Raw genomic sequence first — 11,106 nt, 5'->3', positions numbered from 1 at the left:
ATCCAATTTATACAAGATAAGCATGGCATCGTTATGTCTCAATCCAAGTATGTGCAGAAGCTTTTGGATAGGTTCAACATGCATGATTATAAGCCTATTGCCACTCCCATGGAGCCAAGGCTGAAGCTCACTATGTATGATGTAGGTGAATTAGTGGATGTCACACTTTACAGCCACGCTGTTGGATGCCTCATCTACTTGTGTACATGGCCCGATATTCAGTATGCAGTGTCTCTCCGATAAGTAGATATGTGCACAGCCCAAAGACAACACACTGGCAGGCTGTAAAATGCATCTTCAGATATTTGCAAGGCACAGAGTCTTTTGGCTTGATGTTTCCCAGGGGGTGACTTGTAGATGCATGCTTACAGTGATTCAGATTGGGCTGGAGACTATGATACTAGGCAGTCCACGAGTGGTAATTGTTTCTTTTTGGGCAATGCTTGCATTTCTTGACTAAGCAAGAAGCAATCTACAATGGCTACTTCCTCATGTGAAGCTGAGTACAGGGCAGCTTTCACAGCAACAGTTGAGTGTGTTTGGCTGCGATGTTTGCTCGCTGATCTTCGTCTCATATTGGAGGGTCTTTCTCCTATTCTCACTGATAGTCAGAGTGCTATTGCAGTGGCAAAGAATTCTGTGTTACATGCTCGCACGAAGCACATTGAGGTTCATTATCATTATGTCAGAGAGAAGTTGCATGCAGGGGAGATCAATATGATCTATGTGTCAACACATGACAATGTTGCAGACATCTGCACACCAAAGCACTTCCACGTGAGAAGTTTGAGGCATTTCATAGTGCCCTAAACTTATCTCCTTTTGGTGATTGATCACTACCTTGTACACCACATTGGCATTGCAAGGGGGTGTTAGAATTATTAATATATTCTAGGCAGTAGCCAATGTAATGTAATAAGTGAATTAGGGGCGCTTTTCCCTCTTAGAGGTTTTCCCCCCTTTACTTGCATCACACATGGAAATTCTTGAAAGTATCCTTTCCTTCCTTGCACCTCTTAAAGTTATTTGCTTGGCATTGTTGAGGTTGATGCTCAATGTGCATGATGATTACCAAAGTTGAAGTCTCTTTGAGGTGGGGGTGTGGTCGATTGCTTCAATATCCTTGCTAAAGTGGAAGTTTATGAAGGAGATGGACAAAAAGGGAGGACTTGCTAGGACTGCTCATGAGCTCCATGTTACCATTGTCACCCCACATAAATGAAATATTGCACCTTGTAAATGAGGCTTTAGAGACATGGAAAGAGCTTATGTAAACTTTATTTTGGAATTTAATTATTTAAATTTAAAAATTATGCAAACTATCCAAAAATAGAGAGAGAGTGCTTCAAAAGGATATGGAGGGCCTTATTTCTCAATTGCAAAAGTTGGAATTGGAGCTCTGGAGCACTATAGAAGCAATTTGTGGATTGCATGCATTTTTGTACAAGTTTTAAAGCAAAGGTTGGTCTTCAACTTGTCTTGTTTAGTTTACATTCTAAAAATATAGTTTTTTAGCGAACATTACATAATTTGTGGTTATTGGTTTGGGATTCCACAAAGATAGTTTTTATGAGAGTTACTGTATTTGAAAAGAATAAGGAACACAATTTTGTTAATTTGAGGTGTAGAGTTAGTTTTGAGGAGATAACTATTGTTTGTAATTTTTGGGCTGATTGCTTATAATTATTGAAACACAATTTCATTTCTCAATACGAGTCCTTCATTCCAAAAGGGAAAAAATTTTGGATTTCAGAATCCAAACCTTGTAAGTTTTATTTTTAAGAACTAGTTCTTTAGAACTAGTGTAAAGGAAACTAGGATTCCAGAATCCACTTCTAATGAAGATTGGGATTTGGATCCTAACCTAAAGCATACATTGGTTGTAAAACAAAAAAATAGCTCTATTTGGGATTCTAGAATCCCAAAGTTTGGGAAGAGTGGATTACTAGAGTCCCCAACTAAGCTGTGAAGAAGATTTTGGAATCCCAAAATAAAAAGACGTACAATGAAAGGTTTTTTGAAGTTCAAGCATGACTGAGGGTTTGGGGGGGAAACAGCCCTCTGAGAGCAAGTGGTTTGGGGAGAGACAACCCCCTAAGGGGGTCTGGGGTCAACACCCCCAGTGGTGGCAAGGTTCGGGGCTACTAGTAGACCCAGCCCATGATGCTATGACCAATCTATGAATTGTTGCTCCTTCTCCTGGGGGTGCCTCTTCTATTTTTATCAATTCGGATTCAAGAATCCGCGTTTTGTAAACTTGGGAAACGAAAATCCAAAATTGCAATACAATCATCTAGAATACAGTGCAAAAGCCCAAAAAGTCACATAGAAGCTTGTTCGTCTTGTTTGTGCATGCTGTATTGTTTTGAAGTGATGCCAAATGAAATTTTTTTTGTGTAAAAATAAGCTATCTCATGCTCCCAATGATAAAATTATAGCTCAAAATAAATTCTCTCTAACATAAGATAAATATTGTTTACGAATAAATATATGAAGTTGATTAAATTAATTATGAATGAGATGTTGATTTCCTATAGTGCACATCTTTTTAGTTAGGTATGCAAAACTATTATGTTGTGATGTCAACAGGGTGTCTATGCATCTTCAACTACATTTATATTTTGATACCCTGAACATCCATGTGTATATTTGTACATAAGTCCAAAATAAACCTCTAGATCATGTAACTTATTGACCATATAAAAGGCTTTCATCTAATATGAACATAATTATCTTCCCTCCCATTGTGTTATTCCCTCATATTCTCATTGTGTAGTCTCTACGGTGACTCATGTGTCATGGGGATTTTAAAGGAATGCCAATGGATCCTCCACTCCAAGCTACTCCTTGTGAGAGAAATGCAAAGCACGAGCCATTCGTATGTGTTACTCAAGCGGCTCTCGAATTGTTGCAATGTGTTTCCATGAGAGAAAGGGGGAAGGGGGAGAAGGGAGAGGAGAGGGAGAAGAGGAGAAGAGAGGGGAGAAGGGAGGGAGAAGGAGGAGGGAAGGAGAAAGTGAAGGGGGATGGAGTGGCAAACATAAAGGCACTACAAGGGAAACAAGAGAACACCCAATGACACTCTTGAAGAGAAGAGGGAGCTTGTATTCCAAACTTTTGCATACAACAATCAAGACTAGAGTCAACCATTTGGCTTTTTATACAAGTCACCTTTTGAAGGGAGGGCTATCCCTTTTCCTTTTGCACTCTCCCTCTCTTTACATTTACAAGGCTCTTGGGCCCATATGGTGCCAAGGCATCTTATCTATCCTTTCTTTCCCTCTTTCTATTGCAGCTCTTATTGTTGTGCTTCTTTGTAGCACTTGTGTTAATCATATGATAGTGCTTGGGATAATCCTAGCATTAGGAGGTGCTCTTGCCATGATCCCAAATAGTTCTTGTGTTAACCTCTTGTTGCCTGCCTGCGATCCAAATGGTCTTGTGTTATCCTTGCCAATTTGGACTTTGTCCTAAGCCATTTGAGGCTCAAAACCTAGATGGTGAGGTTGATGTTGAGCCATTTGCGGCTCAAAACCCATATGGTCTATAACTGTGCTCCATGGCTATGGTGGTAACATGCCCCCCTTCTTGTTGTTGCTAAGCTGCACTCGGATCAGCCATGTTGGAGGAGGTGGGTGGAGAGGATTGTCTGTAGGACTGTGTAGTAGTCCAATTGGTGAGGGGTGATCTGGGTGAAGTATGAGTGGAACTTCCAAAAGTGGGTGGCATGCATGTCCTTGAAGGTGTGATCATGATGGCCATGGAGGTTGCGGACTTGAAGGTAGAGGCGGAGGCCCTGGAACTAAGACGGGTTGATGTCAGGGTTGAAGACAATGTGGTTGTTGAGATTATGGAGCTTGTCGTCAATCGACTGACTGTGGGCAGGGAGATCACGGAGGAGCAAGAGGATGAGGCGGTTGAAGTGGACCGCTGCAATGACCGTGGGGTCGAGAACCGAGCCATATGTGTCGTTGAATGATTGGAGGCAGAAGAAAAATCCCTCTTGAGTCATTTCCTTGGGAAAATTGTACTTCAAGAAGTTGTAAAGAATATTGGAACCTTTTGTTAGAGCTCGCAGAAGTGGGCCCAGGTCCAGTGGCATTCCGTGGGCATGTGAAGTGGGTGGATCCACAGGGCGACGTGTGCATTGCGGTAGTAACACCAAATTGCTCCTTCTTCAAAAAAGGAATGCGCCAATGAGGTTGAAGGCTGGAATCAGAGTCGGTAAGGGAAACATGCAAATCAGGAGCGAGGTGCTACCCGCCACATGTGCACTTTGGATGGGTCCAGTATCCAGTCATTGAAGGACTGGGTAATAAACTGGGTAAGGGGGTGAACTTCCATAATTTCATAGAGGTGGAGGTGAGAGCCTTTGAGTTATGTCTTCCAGTGATGCATTAGGTCGCTGTTGTGGAAGGTTTGTAGATTGGGTCACCATTGTCGGTTGAGGAGGAGGGGGGTGCTGGAGGGACATTGTCGTCATCCATAGGCATGGGTTCCTCTTTGCAATCCTTGCAGGTGATGGATTGATGGGCATAGGTTCAAAATTTGTCGACTTGAGGAGTGTCGACAAAATTTGCAATCCTTGTAGGTGATGGATTGATGGGCATAGGTTCAAAATTTGTCGACTCGAGGAGTGTGTTGAGTGCCTCCTCTAGAAGGTTGACAGGAGCATTGGAGGACATGGACTGGGAGCTCCCATGCTATGCAAAGCTTGTGTTGGAGGTGTAGGAAGACTACTTAGGGAGGTTTGTGTGGGGGAGTGGGGGTAGGACAAGATTGGTGGTTTGCTAGGGGGGTTGGGTGGGATCAGCAGGAGGCAATTGTGGGATTTCGACGGGGGGCGATGGAGTTGAAGATTGTTATGGATGCCTGCCCTTCCTCGTCGATGATCTCTTTGTGATATCCTACGTGGGTTGTTTCAAAATTGCTGACCAAGAACTCAAGAGAGTCTTGGAAAGCTTGTAGGACCCAATTATGTAGAATGATTATGTTGAGGGGATGGGTGGTGGAGCCATATGCAACTATGTGCCCTTGCATTTGGATAGCTGAGGCTCACCATACGTTTGCATCCAATTGATATCGGCTTGGAAGTTGTCGGAAGTGTAGACCCATGGACTGAGCTCATCAGGCTTGGCTAGTTGCATCACGTCATTGTCTTGTGGATAATTGGTGGACTCTGAGATGACACGGTGCCACGCTTGGAAGTTGAACAGGATGGGGTGGGCAGTGAGGGTTTGAAGGGCTGGAGGGATAGGCTGGCAGGTTGAAGATCGAGGGAGAAATATGACATGGTGACGATGGGGTGACAATGGTCGGGATTGCGATGGAGGATGGTCTAGAGTGCGTTGGGAGGAAGGGGGGAGGTGAGGTCTATGTGGAAGATGAAGTTTTGTGCACGGAGTGCATTGAAGTGCATTTGGAGTGTTTGGGGGATAGTGCATAGGGAGAGAGTGTATGTGGTGAGGACCTTCTGGTACATCTGGAACTCCTATTGCTCCCTGTCTTCCAATGTGGATTCCTCTCGACAGCCAAAGGTATGCAGGTGCTTGTTTCTTGCATGCATGGTTATGGTGAGGGGACCCTCCTGTGCCAAGAGATCTTGGAGGGTTTAGATCTGCCTATCAGATCCCTCCCTGAGTCTGGGTTGCTGCTCCTTAGCTTGTGCGCTACGTTCTTCTTTAGTACGAAGGCTGGATTCTACCTTGTTGTCCAACTGGTCCATGAGGGTTCGGTCACTAGCAGAAAGCTCATCCTTGAGCTTGGTGATGCAGACTTCCAATTCTTCAGCCTTGGTTCGATACTCCTCCAATCTATCGAGGGCGGTTTGCCCTATAGCTTGTGCGGCAGCCATAAGCATGTGGCTATCGCACACGCTGAGTTGTGGATATTTGGGAGGCATGCTCTTGCCTCCTTTGCAAAATCATTTGCACCACTTGTGGGAGCTGGGACATCGCATCTAGCAACAGTGGTAGCTGGAGCTCCATCTGATTGGCACGAGAGAGCTGCTCAGCTGACATGGCCTGATACTAGGGTGCACTACAAAATTGAAGGGCTTCTGTGAGCCCGACCCACGAGGATGATGAGGAGACGGTGATGAAGGAGGGGGTCTCCTAGGGGTGTGTATAAGATGAGGCCAAGACTTGGGGGGCAAAGGGGGTGGCGTGAGTGCCTTGGGTCCCGGGGTGGAGGCCAATGTAATAGTGTCATCCCCAGGGAAGTCGTTGACGTCGATGGGGTCCTAAGTTGTGGCCTTACCATCGGTGCATGGATAAGAGTGCTTTATTCAGTGCTGCTTGCACCAATAGGTCTTCATATTGGGCATGCAGTTGGTTATCAAGGGGTGGCCAAGTGAGGCGACTGGTAGGGGTGGCACTCAGCTTTGTCCTTGGTTGCTTTGGTATGGACAAATCCTCTTCTTCATCGACTGGCATGGGTCCTCTGGTGGCTGATTTGTTGACCAACCCATATCCAATTGGTGGTTGCTGCTACAACATATGGTAGAGTACTGGCATGTAGAGCATGGGGTTGCCGAGGACTTTGCCATGCGTCTTGAGGTCCTCCCACATCTGGGTGTAGAAGTAGTTTGCCCAGTTGGTGACTTGTGGGGCTACCAATCATGCCAAGATGTTGGGTGCGATGGATTTGTGGTGATCCATATGCTTGGCTTGGGTCAACCGGCTGGAGTGCACGTGCCGATTTCTCCAACTCTAGCTTGGTTATCTAGGAGAAGAGGATGCGACCCTTGCTCTTCTTTTTGTCATATTTGCAGATCTGGCTGAGGGCCTCATGCATCTTTTTATTCTGGGAGTACTTGTCTATAGTGACAAGGAGATCGAAGGTAGCATGCACAACATCCACATTGAGGTAATAGAAGTGGGGGTGCCTGTTGTGTCACATAGGATGCTGATGTTGGTGTTTGAGTTGTAGGCCTAGAGGAATTCTTCGAGTAGCTTCATGTTCAGGTGACAGGGAAGGTGGTCCACCATGGATCCAAGACCTGTCAGTGTTAGGGAGGCTTGAACCTCTAGCTCCTTGAGGTGTTGATACGCGGCCGTGTTGTGGTAGTGGAGGGAGTCATGTCCCTCGTAGGCATATTGGGAGCGGATGGCAAATCTATTGAGTTGCTGTAGCCAGGCTTCTCATAGCAGCGAGTACATCTGGGACCACATGATCTTGTACTCCCCTTGTGTTGGGGAGGGAGTGCACTTTTTGGATATCTTGGAGGGAGTAGTTACAGCTGCTTTTGGCGGATCCTGAGTGGCCTACTATGTTGAGATCTCTTTCTCTATTTGTAGGTCCTATGTTGAAATGTTAGAGGGCATTTGGATTGTCCCTAAGGGTGTACTCTGGGATTTGGAGGGGCTGGTGCACTGTGGATTTGGGGGTTGGAGGCCGAGCTCTGTCTCAAATTCGAAGAATTCAGTCTCAAGAACCATGGGAAAAAAGGAGGGTAGTTGCGTGAGAACAGAGTCGGTGGAGGAGGAGGAGGCAGAAGACATTCGGCTCATTGTCAAGGGGTGGTTGAGTGGGACGACTGGTAGGGGTGGCACTCCGCTCTGTCCTTGTTTGCTTTGGTACAGCCACTATCTCTTCCTCATCAGCTGTCATGGGTCTTATGGCTGCTTTGTCAGGCTAGCCCATATCCAATTGGTGGTTGTTGCTATAGCATATGGTAGAGTACTGGCATATAGAGCATGGGGTTGCCAAGTACTTCACCGTGCATCTTGAGGTCCTCCCGCATCTAGGTGCAGAAGTAGTTTACCCAGTTGGTGACCTGTGGGGCTGCCAATCTTGCCAGGATGTTGGGCATGATGGATTGGTGGTGATCTGTATGCTTGGCCTGGGTCAACAACCACCACTGGATTGCGCGTGCCAATTTCTCAAACTTTGGCTTGGTGATCTCGGAGAAGTGGATGCGACCCTTTCTCTTCTTTTGGTCATATTTGTAGATTCAGTCGAGGGCCTCGTGCATCTTTTTCTTCTAGGAGTACTTGTCTACAATGACGGGGAGGCTGAAGGCAGCGTGCACCACATCCACATTGAGGTGGTAGAAATGGGGGGTGCCTATTGTGTCATGTAGGATGCCGACGTTGGTGTTCGAGTTGTAGGCATGGAGGAATTCTCCAAGTAGCTTCATGTCTAGGTAACAGGGGAGGCGGTCTGCCACGGGTCCAAGACCTGTCAGTGCTAGGGAGGCTTGAACCTCTGGCTCCTTGAGGGCTTGATACAGGCCATGTGGTGGTAGTGGAGGGTGTTGTCGTGTCCCTCGTAGGCATATCGGGAGTGGATGGTGCATTTGTTGAGTTGCTATAGCTAGGATTCTCTAAGAGGTGAGTGCATCTGGGACTGCACGATCTGTACCCTCTTTCCGTTGGGGCGGGAGTGCACTTTCAAGATGTCCTAGAGGGAGTAGTTACAGTTACTATTGGCAAATCTTGAGTGGCATGCTACGTCGAGATCTCTTCCCAAGTTTGTAGGTCCTTTGTTGGAATGTCAAAGGGCATTCAGATTGTCCCTCAGGGTGTACTCTGGGATTTGGAGGGGCCGCTGGGCTATGGATTTGGGGGTTGGAGGGGCATCATGTCCGCTTTATGTGGGATTTGCACTCTTTGGCACGCGTTGCGTTGCTTCATAAACTCAACTGCATCTCCGAAGAGAGTTGGCCACCAAAGGCCAACGTGTAGCACTTTATGTGCCATAATGTCAATGGTGAAGTGATCGCCTGCTGCTATCTCAGAATGTGCTTCTTTGAGCATGTTGATGTGTTTGTGCTTGCACATGCATCTGCACATGCTGCGATCCTTGATCATGCGATATAGTTGGCTTGCAATTAGCTCTGATATGGCATTGCGTCCTTGGTGAGTTTGCGGGCTCTGTCCCTCTTGGGGGCTTTATCTAGAGGCAAACCATTTGCCAAGTAATGGCCTATTTCGACTGCCCATTTCGGAATGATGTCAATGAGGAATAGGAGAGCATCTGGGAGGTCATCCTCAACTCCCATTGGAGCTTCCCCATTGGGAATCCTTGAGAGGTGGTCGGCTAGGATGTGGGTCTTTCCCTTACACACTGTGACTGTGAAGTTGAACTCCAAACGGATTAGCATCCACCTTGTGATGCATCTCATCATGCAGGGCTTGTTAACCTAATACAATAATGCTTGGTGATCGACAAAAAAGTCGAACTTGTTGGATAATAAGTAATGCCTGAACTTCTTAACTACGTAGACCATGGCTGGGCCTTCCCACTCTGTTGTCATGCAATTAACATCAACATCGTTTGATTTTTGGCTAGCGAAGTACACTGGGTAGTCCAAGTTCTACTCCCCTGGTTGGGCTAACACACACCTAATAGTAAAATTGGAGGCATCTATGTGAACGTGGAATATTAGATTCCAGTCCGTCGTAATATAGGTGCTGTGACCAGAGCTAGATTAAAGGTTTCAAAGGATTTCTGACATCCCTTGGTCCACTCAAAGACTACTAATAGCATACAATGGGCAGGCTATGTTTGCATAGAACATGATGAACCTTTGATAGTAGCCCATATGGCCCGTAAGCCACTGCATGCCCCTTGGTGTTTATGGGGGGAGGTAATTCTAGAATGAGCTTGATCTTGTTTTAATCCGTGGAGATGCCATTCTTGGACACACTGTGGCTGAGAATCATGTCATGTTTGACCCAAAATTGGCACTTGAGAGGATTCAGGGAGATATAGTACAACTTGCACCTAGTTTTAGGTATCTCAGGTGATCATGCCATGTCAAGTTCATGCACACCTCATCCAAGAAGACTTCCACAAAGTCCCTTAGGTACTCCTTGAAGATGGCGATCGTCAACTGTTGGAATGTAGCGGGCACATTGGTAAGTCCAAATATCATTGCTTTGGCTGCATACACACCCCACTCGGTTGCAAAGGTAGTTTTATGTTGATCCTGCGGGGCAATGGACAGGTACCTAATTGTATCCCGAGAATACATCTAGGAAGATATGTGCTTCCTTTTTGGTTACTCTTTCTAGAACATGTTCTATGAAAGGGAAGGGATATGGTCACGCCTGGTGGCAACATTGACTTTTTTCAGATCCACACATACTCAAATCTTTCCATTCTTCTTTAGGACTATCACGATGGGTGACTATATGCTCTATCTCATAGATGAATCCTATGTCTATGAGTTTTTGGATCTCCTCTCTCAATATGAGCACATATTTGGGGTTCATAGGATAGGGACACTGACGCATTGGTCTGACATTATCTAGCATGGGTATTGTGTGCTGCATGACTTCAGCGGGCACACCCTTCATATCTGTGTATTTCTAGACCATGCAGTCCTTGTACTCTCGAAGGAGGGAACTAAAGCATTATCCTAGTTGGGAGTGAGGTCATCTATGATGAATACTAGTTGTGGGTCCTCCCCTTCTGGTGCCAGTTTACGTCCTTAACATTAGTTGGGCCATCATATCCTTGGAAGCACCCTTCTTCTTGAGTTCTCTTGGTTGCTAGTATAAGATCTTGTGATCCTCGATCGTGTAGGCCTTGTAATGGGCAGGTACCCTCCTCCACTCCCCTGGGGGTGGTATTCCTCTTGGCCCTAGTGGGAGCTTTTGGGGGCTGGGAGCTTTGGAGCCAAGGGGGGCTCCTTCAAGGCACATATGGAGCTGACAGGAGAGGTAACCTTGCTCAACCGTGTTCCCCAATTGGAGGAGAACTCATGGTGAGCGGTAGTGGCACCCACATATGTTAGTCACTAGTGGAGGTTCGATTTGACCCTTATTGTCCCCTTGCTCACCTCATAGGGTTTGAGCATGTTAAGCATTCTGAGGGGAACCACCGTGCTCAACCCTTCATGTTTGAAGGTTGTTAATTGGAACCCTATTCTCTAGATTGGGACGTCAATGTTTGCCAAAATGTGCATCCAATTCTGAGAGAACTTTGGCTCGAGGAGAGGGGCATACCAAAATTCATCTGCCTCCTTCTCATCCTCTTCTCTCCCATAGGTTTGGAATAGTTTTAGGGATGCCATCCTGTTGGTTGTGTCGGATTTCGTGGCAAATAGTTGTCCTGATAGTGGGTGGGATTTGTATGTATGCAAGTCCACTTGCATGA

Source organism: Dipteris shenzhenensis, chromosome 18, assembly GCF_047967505.1.
Source record: "Dipteris shenzhenensis isolate YYH24624 ecotype China chromosome 18, Dip_SZ_1.0, whole genome shotgun sequence".
Classification (NCBI taxonomy): domain Eukaryota; kingdom Viridiplantae; phylum Streptophyta; class Polypodiopsida; order Gleicheniales; family Dipteridaceae; genus Dipteris; species Dipteris shenzhenensis.
The sequence above is the reverse complement of the archived record's forward strand: the minus strand, read 5'-3'. Positions refer to the sequence as shown.